This window comes from Haemaphysalis longicornis, unplaced genomic scaffold (genome assembly GCF_048455015.1).
Source record: "Haemaphysalis longicornis isolate Haplotype H1 unplaced genomic scaffold, Haemaphysalis longicornis Haplotype H1 scaffold_7, whole genome shotgun sequence".
Taxonomy (NCBI): domain Eukaryota; kingdom Metazoa; phylum Arthropoda; class Arachnida; order Ixodida; family Ixodidae; genus Haemaphysalis; species Haemaphysalis longicornis.
The window spans coordinates 156,348,550-156,362,257 of NW_027526422.1; the positions used below are offsets into that span (position 1 = coordinate 156,348,550).

Genomic DNA, 13,708 nt, shown 5'->3' on the forward strand with positions numbered 1-13,708 from the left:
TAAATAAATAAATAAATAAATAAATAAATAAATAAATAAATAAATAAATAAATAAATAAATAAATAAATAAATAAATAAATAAATAAATAAATAAAACAATGAATAAATAAAAATAAATAAATAAATAAATAAATAACCTTCCAGAGGCGCAAGATTGCCTCCGACGGGTTGGGAATCCTACGCATTCAACCTTGACCAATAAAATATTTATTGCCCTATTCGTTGCAGTATGCAAGGTTTCCTGTATGCATGCTACAATTGCTATGTTATTGGTTTAAAACAAATTATGTAACTGTAATTTTACGCCTTTCCTTGCGTGAACACAGAGGGATACAACTGCAGCCACCTGAAGCAGGGCGTCATTCGCAACGCGTCTAGAATTTTTTGAACGTAGTATGGCATTAGAAGAAAATTAAGTTCTTTTGGACTATTAAGTGGTGTGGACGTATACTCATGAAAACAACATTAAAATAGATTGAAAATGAAAGTACCTGTTCGCTCCTTTTTAGGATCAGCCCTGCGCAAGATCATCAGAAAAGTTGATCGAGTAGATAGTGTGTTTGCAAGAAAAATGGGCAAAAACTGGAGATACTTTTTTGTGAGGGAGTTATATTAAATGCTCCTGAGTGTTTTGTTGAGAACCAAAACGCTTCGTAAAGGCATTCACGCCGGTTTTATATACATCAAAATTGGTCAAGCAACTGTTATAAAAATAGTTTATGTAGTCATAGCATGAAAGTGTTCCGGAATATTGCCGTAAAAGAAATTGGCTAAAAGCGGGGCAATTTATCTCTCTGAAATTCAACCCACTAAAGTATGCGCCCTCCGCCGCCGCCCCCCCTCCTCTTTCCCCGTTTATTACAGGTAAGCCGCCCCACAGAGGATAACAGGGCCTGGACAATACATCTATTCAAGCTCTACAAAGAACTGAATATTTTCTGTGTTCGGCAGTAAAAGAGGCACAGCAATTAAAGGAACGACAATTTGTGAGCACTGTTTAATAAATGAATTTTGCTGTCAACTGAGGCTGGTAATTAAGCAAAGCTGCGCTGAAAGCTTGACGGCTGGTGGTTGCGCGCGAGTGCACTTTGATGTGGCTGCATTGGATCCAAAATGCTGGGTTTGTGCTGCTTATGCACTGCGCGAATACGTCATCTGCTTGCGCGACATGCAGTGACCGGCCTCAGTACAGTTAACGTACTGTGGCTGAACTCCAATGCCCGTAGCACGGCCGTATTTCCGGTAGCTTTAGTCCGGCTGGAGTCCGACGACCGCATCTCGGCTGTCCTCCGGCGGCCGTACTTCGGCCGTACACGGGTAGCTTTAGAATGGCCGGAGCCCTACAGCTGGAATCTGGCCGTATGACCGGAAGCCGGTCGACTGGCCGACGGACACTGGCCGTTGGACAGCCATGGGAGTACGGCGGTATACGGCCAAAAGGCCCACATTTGGACATGGGCCGAACATGGCTGCCGGAAAACGGCCGGAGAGAAAATCACCGGCCAAAGTACACCGGCCTGTTTTAGGCCGAACAGTCCTGTGCTGCCTGGGAAGGTTTTTGCTTGAGGCGCTTGATGTGCCTTCCCTCACCATCATCATCGTTTTGTAAAACCCACTGTGTAAAATTGGCTTTCCTGCCGTGATTTTTACTCAAACGCCGACGCCATCAGTGGGGAATAGAAAGCTTCACATAAAAAACTGGCAAAGCATGCACTAAGTCAAGCAAGGCTTGAACCACAATGAAGCTGGATTATTTATTTCTATATGCGCACTGAAGGACACACCACAACACGCTTCATTAGTCTTGAAATTTTTTATTTTCATTGTATTGGTAGTAGTCATATTATTGTCCATCTATATCGTTATGATCTTCCAGCATGACTGCGAGGCCCGGGTCGCGTTGTCCGCATGTGGCAACCGACTTTGCAAACAGGGCGTCTGTAGCGCGGACTCTCTGGTGCTACCCCTTAATGCGTCCGCCGGGCACTTCTCTTGAGGCGCGTGCTCACGTGCGCGTTAAATGGTGGAAGGTCTGATGACGCCGCACACCGCACACATGACGGCCAGGAACAGCAGCTTCACTCTTAAAAACACACACTGAAAAAAAAGTATCACGTAGCCTACCAAAATAGCAGTGCGGCTGGTGAGCGCAACAGCTGAAAAAATATTTGTCTTTGTCGGCGACTGCGGTCTTTCAGCTCTAACAGTAGACTCCAGGCAGTGGCATTTGTTCTTCGCTAGAACGATTATTGCGCCCGGAATATTTAAAAATGAATTTCCCCTCTGTATTTGTAGAGCGTGCTCTAGGTTACAAGTTACAAAAAATTAAGACACATGAATTTGAGAGTGCGAGCGCAACAATAAATTGAATAATTACGAGTACAATATTTCTTTCGACATCAAACACGTCGGAAGTGTTACAAGACACCAAAGAAAGGGGCGCGGAAGTGTGGGAACACTTTTCACTATAACTCACAGGTGACAGGTGGCAATGCATCATAACCTAGTAAAGGCACTTTTCCTTTCATTTTTGAGTAGCAGTATATACTCTGCATGACGGTTGTTATTTGTTATGTGGTTTTACACGCCGAAGCTGCTTACGTTATCAGGCGCACCTTGGTGGCAGGCGCCTGAACCATTTTGACCACTTGGGGATATTGATCGTGCGCCTAAATCTAAAAAAAATCAGTTTTGGCTTTTCACCTCCATCAGAAAACTGGCCGTCGCTGCCAGGAATGGAATCCGGGTACTTCACGCTTTTTCTTTTCTTTTGTCGACTCGGTGTAAGCTGCTTTTTATTGAGTCTATTTCAGGCGCGGCCAGCATAATTTAGCATGGGCTGACACATTTGCTCTGCTCGTATGATTTGTGAAAGACTTCTGAAATGTCTCATGTGGTTGATGTGTTATTTTTCCAAAACTGGAGTCTTTTCAAACACTGAGCTGCACTCACAACAGTGCAGTTCAGAGACAGGCTGCTTGAGGAGGCTGTTTTCTTGTATGTGTCGCGGTGTTCTTGAAGCGCCTCATTGAGGCATCTTGCTGTCCCTCTTGGTACACATGCAAGTATTGTACTTGCTAAAAATAAGGTAATAGCTGCGTTTGTGCTGTCCCATTGGTTCCTATTGCCGCGAACGATGTACGGGTTTGTTCATTTATTGTTTGTTTTTAATGCCCGGCCGCGCCCGGCTCTGTTATCAGTGTACCATGGGAAGCGCGTGTTCCATTCTTTATTTTTATGCCGCACGGGCTATCTCATTCAGATAAGCAGAGTGTTTCGCCCTAACGCCGCTAGCCCAGAATAATCTTCTGGGATCTACAATGTTCTGGAGGCGAAACGACGGTTCCAGAAACTCTCGCCCCGAAAGATAAAAGCCTGCACAGCAGACGCCGCGGCATTCGATTCTGCGACGCTCGCCGACGCACGTAAGTCACTTTGTTGACCGCTGCTTTGCCGCCTCTGTATTCTTTTCAGTTGTTAGGGGAGCACAAGTTTGCTCCAATAAACGTGTTTCTTTTCCAAACAACTGCGTCGTTCTTGGCTTCGTGACAGTATGTTCTCTCTAATTCTGTGTACCATGTAACCTAGAGGGCAGCCCACAATAAGGCGAACCCTACTAGTCTTCTCCTCACCACTGCTGACACCGCTTTCACAACTGTTATTCCCTCGCCACCATGGGTTCCTCTTTCACAAGCTGCGCACCCGGATAACCGCGGTAGGTAGCGCCCTTGTCAGGCGTTACCAGATTAACTTGCTGGCTTTGAACGCTGGCGTGAGCCGATAGTTATTTCTCAGCATGAAAGGCTTTCTGCGTGATATTTTCGCCCGTGTATTTTAGGCCTAAGCACGGGGCTGTCACCGGTTGCCGGGATATACGTGCAGTGGTTATAGTGGAAGAATAGGAGCGTGCATGCAGAACTAGTCTTCATGCCGCTAGTGATTATATGCACATTGTGGTGGCGGAAAATTTAAACGTGAAAGCCTCGCCGGTCAATGCGACCTGTCAGCTGTACGCAATTGTCGAGCGGTTTCGGTCTGTGTTGGTGTGTTACACAGAACGTGAGATGCCTGCGACAGGGGAGGGAAATGGACAGCCACATGTTTGTCCAGTAGTTAGATTAAAGGTTGTGTCCTTCCAGGTTACCTCCCTATAGACAGGCGCACGTTGTTCAGTCGGAGGAAAAACCGCGGTAAACGAAGGAGCTCCTGCCGGTACAGAAGCGCGAGGTGTTGAAACATCTCAAATCCGCTGCCGCCGCCGTTTCCACCACACGTTCAAGCTCGCCGAGTAGCTGGGAACCTCTCCCCGATGAACAGCAGTGTCCACGTGAGCCAATATTTCGTGTTGAGGTTCAAGGGCTTCTTAGAGCGGCAATTTCGGCGGTGCCTTTCACTTCTAAGCACGCTGACATAACTGGTTGCTTCTTTATAAGGAACGAGTTGGGAGTGGAGTGAAGTGGGGGGGGGGCGGGGGTGGACGCGCAGAAAAAGGTTTTATGCCCTCACTTTTGACATGTCCGATGTGCTGGCGGGAGGTTTAAACATGTACGTCCACCGTTTCAATGCGAAGTTTCCGGTGCCCTGAGTTGTCCAGCGGATTTGGTTGGTGTGTTACACAGACACAAAAATGCCTACGACGCGAGAGGAAAACCGAGATATCCATCTTTGCCCACTAGAATAATTTTGGACTCCTTCTAAATTCCAATAGGCTAAATGCTAATTGCACGATCGGAAAACAAAAACATAAGTGTTTTGTTTCGTGCATATCGCACACTGCAACCAGCTTCGCAGCTCATCCTTCATATTTGAGTGGAAGCGCACTAATTTTTCATTGTATTGTAGTTCAGTGATAAAACGCAGCGAGCGTCTGAGGTGTAAAATCTTATTTGTAATTCTGGAAGAAGGGGCCGTAGAACACAGCATTCGGCCTAGCTGAGGGGCCATTACGTTTAATTGTTTGCTCTTTGTTAATTACGCTCTTGCTTCATCTATTCTCACCTCACACTGGAGAGACTGGAACAAGGGTGAGGAGCCTTTTGAGTTGGAGGGCGAGTTGCATGAAGCCGACATGGCGGAGGGCCGGACGAAAAATCGGTGGGCAGGAGCAGGGGGCTTTGCAGGCAAAGAGAAAAACTTCAGCGAATCGCTATATTATTTCACAATACTTCACAGTAATCTGTCTAAGTGTGAAGATGGGGGATAGTGCTAAATAGAAGCCATCAAGCCTCTGCTCTTTTGTCCCGTGTAACCCACTTTGAGGTCAATAGTGGCGTGTCGGCCTTAAGTTATGAAGTAAGAAAGGGGGGGGGGGGGCGTGCTGTGGACCACGTACTACTCCCAATGGGCCGCAGATTGCCGACGCTCAGGTTGCCGAGAAGATAACGAACAGAGTAAGTGACGATCTAATGTAAATATTTGGGCCACACACGTTGTAAGCCGCTATTTTATGTTATGTGAATATTTCGCCTTCTTTCACGACTACAGTTTCATTCAGGCCTGGATGACTAGAAAAAAGCTGCAACAAGAAGCTACCTCCTTATTGGAAGCTGCGAGTTGCAACTCGTAGTTTGTGAACACCCAAATAGCAACCGGCCATCCAATATTTTGTCTCTGTCGGCGATGCTCGTATGGATATATGCAACGATGGCGCCGCATTTTTGTACTACCATATTTGCACGATTCTAGCACGCTCCCGATTGTAAGGCGCATGTACGTTCATGTAAGAATATACGAAAAAAAATATCGTGGATTCTGCCGCGCATTTGTAGAAGACATGACACCATGTACCTTGTAGAATACATTTTATTTGACGTACGCAGTTTACCATCAAAATATCTTGTTGTTCATGACGTTGCTTATGCAGTGCCAGCTGGCATGAAAACTGGATCCGTGAACATTCATAGTAGGTTCATTTTTATAACCTTGCTTATCCAGCTCCTGCTGGCATTAAAACTGGAGCTGTTCCAACTCAAAGTATGTTCAATTTCAAGTTTCATGCTCCTAGTCATAGACGTGACGGGCCGTTGTCAATTTGTTGCTAATTTTTAAATTTCTCCTGGAATTGTTCAAGTTCTCAAAAATGTCCGTGCTCAGGGCCGCTGAAGGCTTGACACTTATTCCTGGGTGAACCAAAGTTCACAAAAGTTCGCAATTTTTCGTTACATGAAGGTTTTCGTTACATGCAGGTTTCAAAAAAAGGTTATCGCGATTGCAGCATAAACGAAAACAAAATACTAGACATCAGTGATGAAGAACTCACCCTATATAGACTTAGTTAATAGCTATACACTGCGTGAATTGTGCCTGCTTCTTTCGCACTAGCTTATGCGCTACACGGGGCACCAGAAACGCAAGGTTCCTTGCCCCTGCAATAAAAAAAACGTAATTTGGGGAGTGTTTTCCGTGTATGCTGAGATTGCCGGTTTGAGAAGTAGACCTGCCTACATAAACCGAAGATCAATTCACGTAACGCACAAAGATTTAGCAACGCGATATTCGTGTTTTGGCTACCAATAAATAATTTGGCCACATTTTTTTCTTTCTATTTTTTGTCACTGTTTTTATTGTTGTCTCTGCCCATAGTATCTTGGTGAATACATCGAATACTCCTACAGACATCTGGAGCTGGTGGAACAGCGAAGTGGAAATTCAACCTTCCCTCGTTGTCACTCGGCGTATCGGACAATTTTCCCAACATACCATAGGCAGAGACGACAATAAACGAACTGAAAAAGTCTTAGCAACACGTGAACTGGGCAAAAACAATATCCGTTCATGAAATTGATATTGACTTCTTTACACCAGTATTTATGTCAGGTCACCGCTGCGGTCGCGCGGTATATTATTACTCGCTCGGTGCATTCTATGTCGATGAACTCGACCAGCTACAATTGGATATTTGTACAGTTTATTGGGGACGTTATTCCTGGAATACAGAAAAAACACGCAAATCTGTCATTGAAATCTCAATATTCTATACATGATCCAAAGGAATTTACCGGGGTTCCTGCTTCTCCTCTGGCGTCGTGCAAAAATATATATCTCTGTTTCCACTTCTATCCTGAGTTTTCCGGAAAAGCGTTAGATAAGTACATGTAATTTAAAACGGACAAGGTCCCTTCTATTTCTATTTTTTCTTTTCAACTTTTTCATTTACCCATGCTAGCCAGTCAAGCTTTCGTGCCTACTTTTACAGTTCGGAAACAGTATTTGTACTGAAACGTTGTCAAGGATTATGCTGGTTTGTCCAAGTACACAAATTTATTGGGGCGAAATTGTGCTCCTCTAAGATCTCAAGGAATACGCGAGGGCTGACGGAGCAGTAAAAAAATTACGCACAAACGACTCTCGGTGAATGAATTATCGCCCAATTGGCACTGCGAGCATTAACCTTTTCGTGTCGTTAGTTCAGGAACCATAGAATTATTATCTCTGACTATCAAATCCGAACACCGTGCTCCAGTGATGACAGGGCGACACAGCCTTCCTACTGAAAAACACTGCATGTGCGGCAGTCACAAGATAGCAAATTGAACCTGCGCTTCGCTTCAAAAACTGATGAGACAGCCGGGAGCGGCCAGTTGCTGTCAACAAAACAATATAATAAATGAAAGACGAGTCATGCTGAGTCACCATGCCTCTAAGAAGTGCGTGCTATGCCCCTGACCGTTGTCCAGGTCCAAAATGCTGCCTGGTCCAGTATAGAACGTCGCCGGATACCACGGAAGGCTGTACTAGGTTGGTTCAACCATACTAGGAGAGGATCACTGGGACACAAAACAGCATTTTCTCACCTGACAAGGATTTGGTAACTCTGGTTGAGGACGCTTGCCAACCCTCGCCCTCAAAGATTTTACATTATCCCTACTGTCTTCGACGCACTTGATAGGCGTGGCTGTAGATCTTCGGGTCTCCCGCAGATCTCCTACAGTGGACGCAATTAAGCTTAAGATAAACATAAAGGTAAAGAAAAGAGGAGGAATGGTTCACACCAATATACAGCGCCAACGGCTTCAGGTTAGGTACAGGCGGCCACTTTTTGTTACGCACCACGCGAGCGCTTGGCAAAAGCCACCGATGCACCCTGATGTCCAATGTTATTCACAGCGTCTTTACGAGATGAATTCAGAACATTAGTTATGGAACAGGTGGGAGTAACTTGTAATTGATAATACCCCAGTAACCTCAAATTTGCTGATGACATTGCCTTGTTAAGTAAATCAGGAGATGAATTGCAAAGCATGCTTACCACACTGTACAAACAGATTAGAACTTTGGGCCTGAAAATATTATGGAGACAACTAAAGTAATGACCGATAAGCTCGGGACAGCCATGCCATACAGATAGGTGACGAGGGAGTATAAGTGCTAAGTGAATGTATCCACTTAGGCCAAGTTGTGACCTAGGATCCCAACCACGAGGCGAAGCTAATTGGAAGAATAAGAATGGGGTGTTGTGCATTCGGCAGGCATTCTCAGATAACGAATGGCAGCCTGCCATTCTCCCTTAAGATGGAAGTTTATCACAGCTGCATCTTACCAGTACTCACCTACGGGGCAGAGACTTGGAGGCTCCCTGAGAGGGTTTAAACTAAATTCAGAATTACTCAGCGAGCAATGGAACTGCAAAAGATAGGTGTACCATTAAGGGACAAGAAGAGTGGTGAGTGGATCAGAAAACATACGCGTGTTAGGGACGTTTTAGTAGAAATTAAGAAGAAATGAACGTAGGTCGGGGTCGGGCGTGTTGTGCGAAGGCAAGATAACCGCTGGTCAATAAGGGTAGCAGAGTGAATACCTATAGAATACAAGCGTGGCAGAGGGCGCAGAAAGTTATTGGGCAGATGACATAAAGAAGTTTGCAGGCATAATTTGGTCGCACTTAGCATAGGACCAGGGTAATTGGAGAATTATGGCAGAGGCCTTTGCCCTGATGTGGGCGTACGTAGGCTGGTCAGGATGATGAAGATTAATGTCTTGGCAAGACTCTTGGGACAACTCTAGGTTTTTTTAAAATGTGTGCTGAAGCTTCAAAGTAAAACAGCACGTGTGTCCGAGTCCCGTCGTCGCCCAGCGGTTAACAAACATGAACTATTCGACTTTCTCCAACCAGTCTTTCGGAGCCTCAAGGATGATCCATGAAAAGATAATCCATGTAGTGACGAACCACTTTGCGAAGTGGTAGGTCCATACAAACACGTCGCAGTTGCCGCAACCTACGTGGGTGAGGGGAGGGCCTATGACATCAAGCAACGATTTCCCATGGGCGCTTGGTATCGACCGGTGGCAGAAATTCCGACAGGCAAACAACTCAGCTTTCCATTCTTTGGCCCTTGAGATACATTTCAGCGTAGCTTAGCCCATCCTGGCTGATGTTTGGCGAAGTTAAAGCCCGATTTAACTCCTCAGATGCCTTGCTGCCAAACCTGTGTCCAGCCTTTGCACAATAATGAATGTGATGAGTAAAAACGTTCCTAAGCTTTTGTGGTAGAAAAGTGCGGAAAGGAAATGAAGAAGCTGCATCATCTGCATGCAAAATACAACGCAGAAGGCGAAAATCCTCCACTGGCATGTTTGAGATAAAGACACAGCTGTTGCTCGGGAGAGGAGCGCCTTGTGTAGGTGGTGATCAACACGCGTACGGCAAAATCTGTCTGCTCACAGCGCCGAGAGACCGTCTGTTCGGCTGACCAGCATAACCCGGCGTGCCCAAGCTTCCACGATGGCCACCATTGCCCAAATTTCCGTGTCCAAAAATTACGGCTGGGGAGTGCCTCATAACGCATCACCGACTTCATTCTGCGAACCCTTCCTGTGATGCATAGAAACATTATAGCACGGTAGCGTATGCACGCAACGCGGATGACGTACAAAAGTATTCGGAAAACCCTGCAACCATGTAATGTGCTGCAGCCTCTCTGAACTATGAATGACGCACCGCCTAAATACATGCCAAATTTTCCAATGGGAACACGATTGACACACGCGTACGGACTGTGTTTATTGCTGCACTCATTAGCCGTAGTAATTATTATAGCAATCCCTACGCTCACAGACGTTAAATAAAAAAGACAATTTTTCGTCCGAACTTTTAATGCTTTCACTCCATCAAAGCTAAGAAACGGTAAATAAAATATTACACCCCGCTGTGAGCTTTTTTACGTAAGGTTAGATATTTATGCATCAAAGATTTTCTTTTTGTTCCTCAATATGGTATGGCTGTTATCCTGGGTCGAGACTATAGTTATTCATTTGTCCTTGTGAGCAACGTATATTTCTGCGTGGTTTATTGGACCAAAGCTATATTTCTTTTATTAGTAAATAGGTACATTCACACATTCTGTTTGTGCCTTGCTATGTCTAATTTATCTACAAACCATGACTCTTGCGAGAACATATTCCGTGCAAAACTGATTCCTTGAATAAAATTAGGGCAAAGACGAATGGGCACTTGCAACATTTTATTTTTTTTACTTCTCCTAAGTGGTAGTATTTATCAAGGCAACGTGATCGCTGCAAAATCACTTTCTCTTTCTGCTCTTGCTCGGTCAATGAACACGACAAATTTTATTGGGGTAATCACAAACATCAATCGATGGCGTTGGCCCTAGGAATCACGGATAGCAACAGCTGTTTTGTCATGTACACTCTAACCGACCGTTCGCTCATCCGGCCTCCATCCGCAGACACAAATAACTATTTTTCCGGGAAGTCTTTTTGTAACACCTGCTGCGGGTCGTAAAGTGTTCACCGGATGAGGTCGCTCAGTGAACAAAAGTGAAGTTTGCGGCGCCCACGACATGTAGATGTAGATACTTTTCTCTATGCTCTGATTCTGCCTCTTCCATGAAAATATTATACACGAGCTTTGCACTTTCCACTACAATACCTTTCCCTCACGTTTACCATGTTCATTTCTTCTCAGTCACTGCTCTTTTTTTATTGCGCCTGTGCCACTCTGTTATCACGGGCATGATCGCTTTTGGCACTAGGGCAGCAGTATATAATGCCTGACTCCAAGCTCCATCTGTACCTACAATTCAAGAAATACATTTGGCTTAAGCTAGGAGAGCAACCATTTTTTGGTAAGTGGAGTGTTACAAGTAGTTGATGCAACACTATCAGGAGTGTGAAGTTTTTATTGTGGTTGAAATTGCGTTAGCAGAATTTTTACTATTAAGCGGAATATGTTAGGGATATGTATATTGCAACTGAATATATATAGCAGTATATTTTTACCAAGCATACTCCGAGAAAACATGACACGAAGGTGATTATGTGTACTCCGCCTCTTTTTTATTAAACAGAACACGAACCATGGTTCGCGTTTTTGGACTACCTCTTCTGCTTCTCACCGCTGTCATCCTCGGTAAAGCCCCTTGCCTTTTAGGATTTAACGGGAAAATCATTTCTTTGCGTATTGGTTCAATTCGAAACTTTTGTTTTGCTATCATTTTGCTTACAATTAGAGCAAACTATTCCAAAATCACTAGTCGACTACGAAAGAAGGATTCAATAGGCGCTGTTTCTCTCCATCCAAACACTATGAGCACGAGTAGCACAAAATTTGTAGCACGTTTGTTTTAACCTGTGAACTCGTTTAAAACGATATTTTTTTCCAGAGGAAGGCCAGATTTGACAAGAATAAACAACAAACTTCACTCCTGATATTTACAAAAATATTAAAGGAGGCCTTTTTTCAGAACCCAGACTATCGCTCAAAGTAAACGAGCTCGAAATTTATGCGCAATTTAGTAAAAACACTACAAAGAGGAAGTTGCGTTAGAGTAATGATGATGAATAAAAGGTATTCTACCTAGCAGGACAGCTGGACGTTGTGTTTTGTATTATAACAATGTCTAAAATTATCCGTCATGTATTTCAACAATATCCGCCCACCCATAGGGTTGGTATTCGTCCTATTACTGGTCAGAGCAAGTTTGATGTCTCCAGTCCTACAAATACTAAAGAAAACGTGGCCTCGCTAAAAAGGAACAAAGGCAAAGTGCTGAAAGTGCTGAGATTGCTTAGAGTAGTTCCCAAATTGAAGCACTCGTCTTTAGTGCTATGTAGCTGTACAGTCGAAAACATTTTTTCAGTCGCCATACTGTTTAGGTGTGTTCCTGGTATTTTGTGCAAGTTGTATTTACAATCGTAGTGATTTAATCCTTCTTTAAGGAGTCGTTGTAAAAAAAGTAACCCTTACGGTTTGTTTAACATTTGGTATCAAATTCTTAATTAAACGTTCCCAAAAATAAACAGTGTTACTACAGCAAACGTGGATTCAAGCTCTCTACTGAGACGTTTGTCGAATGGTTATTACAATTGAACTACACGGCGCCCTCTACCATTTTGAACGTGGCCTTGTATTAGGGAGGTTTTGAAACCGCCTGACTGTTTCTTGTCTTTAAACAGCCTTCCTCGCAACGCCAAGCGCTGCCGCCATTGGTGCAATGAGGGGCAACCATGGAATTGGAGGCGGCCGATCTGAAGAAGCAATAGCCCGCGCCGAAGAAAAGGCTTGAGAAATGTAATAAAGAACGACTGGTTAAAAATAGAATAGCGTCACGTGGTTAGAATGAAGACCAATAAACGTTTGGGGAAAATTTTTCTGTATTCTATATAGTTCTATTAGCACGTGAAGGTCAGTATTGCTCGTGGGTTTATAAGGGTTGATTACGTTCAATAGGTTTCATCTGGTCTACAACACACTTTATATAGTATAAATGGTGTTGGTGGGGCTCTACAAAACAACAGTGGGGACTCGGTGCGTGGCATCGCTACCGTTTTGAGATGTCATATTCCAAATTATTTCAATAACAGCAGAAATGGCGTTAGCACGTCACTGCCTTGGTTACGCTGTCTAGTGGTTTGTATTTCTTTGCGTTATTATTGGGTGCAGCTAAGCATAAATAAATGTTTAGTTACAACCTCTAAAGCCGAGAAAGCAAATATTTTATATAAAATTTGTGTTAGCACATAGAAGCCCGAAGCAATGCAAATGCTATCAATAAAACCGTCAGGCGTTATTCAGAGTTAGCTATACAAACAGGATTCTCTACACAAAAACGCCATGTCAGCATGCTCAGCCGTAACAAGGGGAAATAAGACACGCTCATGCCGAGAGTTCAGTGCCCTACGCCGAAAATGTCTCAGTGCTCAAAGGTGGGTAATAAATCGCCAGCCAAAAAACTTATCAGAAATAATTCTAATAAATGGATAACAATTTCAAGAAATAGCTTGTATTAAGATAGAATGTACAAGCCTCAAAGTTACACAGACGTGACGGAGCCCCAGACATCCGCAAATGAGATATAATACCCAAACCGTTGCAGACCACATTACAAGAGGAGAACGAATGACGAATGTTCCACGGCTTTGCTTAGAATTCAGAGGGAAGTGGCTGAAAGGCAGCTGGTTGGAATATGTAAATATGAAGTGTGATCAAAATGCCCGTAATCATTTTAGGTGGGTCAACCCCATCAGTCATTATCTTCGGCACAGCAACAAAATGTTGATGAGGGTATGGCAACCGCCACTTTGTACGTATCGCCTATGCACGCATAGTGTCCTAGAAGGTGTGTTTGGACTCCAGGCACGGAAACCTCCAGTATGTTCTGCTGTCACTTGAACCGTTGCGAACTCCGTAGAGTCGAAAGAAGGCACCTTCAAAAACTCCTCTTTTAAACATTCATGAGAATACCGAGT

At 44.1% G+C, this 13,708-nt stretch overlaps 1 long non-coding RNA gene across 1 annotated transcript; it reads left to right on the forward strand.

Annotated features, from left to right (window-relative positions):
- The first annotated feature begins 10,870 nt into the window (after positions 1-10,870).
- On the forward strand, positions 10,871-12,550 carry LOC144145481 (uncharacterized). Its single transcript, XR_013317505.1, has 3 exons — positions 10,871-11,085; positions 11,308-11,369; positions 12,416-12,550. It is a non-coding gene; the product is annotated as an uncharacterized LOC144145481 (long non-coding RNA).
- Positions 12,551-13,708: the final 1,158 nt, after the last annotated feature.